The sequence below is a fragment of the Pristiophorus japonicus genome, unplaced genomic scaffold (assembly GCF_044704955.1).
Source record: "Pristiophorus japonicus isolate sPriJap1 unplaced genomic scaffold, sPriJap1.hap1 HAP1_SCAFFOLD_37, whole genome shotgun sequence".
NCBI lineage: Eukaryota > Metazoa > Chordata > Chondrichthyes > Pristiophoridae > Pristiophorus > Pristiophorus japonicus.
In genome coordinates, this window is record NW_027253543.1 from 3222907 (window position 1) to 3223631 (window position 725).

The following is a 725-nucleotide window of genomic DNA, read 5'->3' on the forward strand; positions in this document are numbered from 1 at the left end:
TGTTAAAGTCACCCATGTTAACTGCTGCACCTTTATTGCATGCACCCCTAATTTCCTGTTTGATGCCCTCCCAAACATCACTACTGCAGTTTGCAGTTCTGTACACAACTGCCACTAACGTTTCTCGCCATATCCCAGTCGTAACATAAGAACATAGAACATAAGAATTAGGAATATGAGTAGGCCATCTAGACCCTCGAGCCTGCTTCGCCATTCAACAAGATCATGGCTGATTTGGCCGTGAACTCAGCTCCACTTACCCGCCCGCTCCCCATAACCCTTAATTCCCTTATTGGTTAAAAATCTATCTGACTTTGATTTGAATGCATTCAATGAGCTAGCCTCAACTGTGTCCTTGGGCAGAGAATTCCCCAGATTCACAGCCATCTGTGAGAAGAAATTCCTTCTCAACTCGGTTTCAAGTTGGCTCCCCAGTATTTCAAGGCTGTGCCCCCTAGTTCTAGTCTCCCCAACCAGTGGAAACAACCTCTCTGCCTCTATTTTGTCAATCCCTTTCATTATTTTAAATGTTTCTATAAGATCACACCTCATCCTCCTGAACTCCAACAAATAAAGACCCTGTCTACTCAATCTATCATCATAAGGTAACCCACTCATCTCCGGAATCAGCCTAGTGAATGGTCTCTGTACCCCCTCCAAAGCTCGTCTCTCCATTTTTAAGTAAGGTGACCAAAACTGCACACAGAACTCCAGGTGCGGCATCA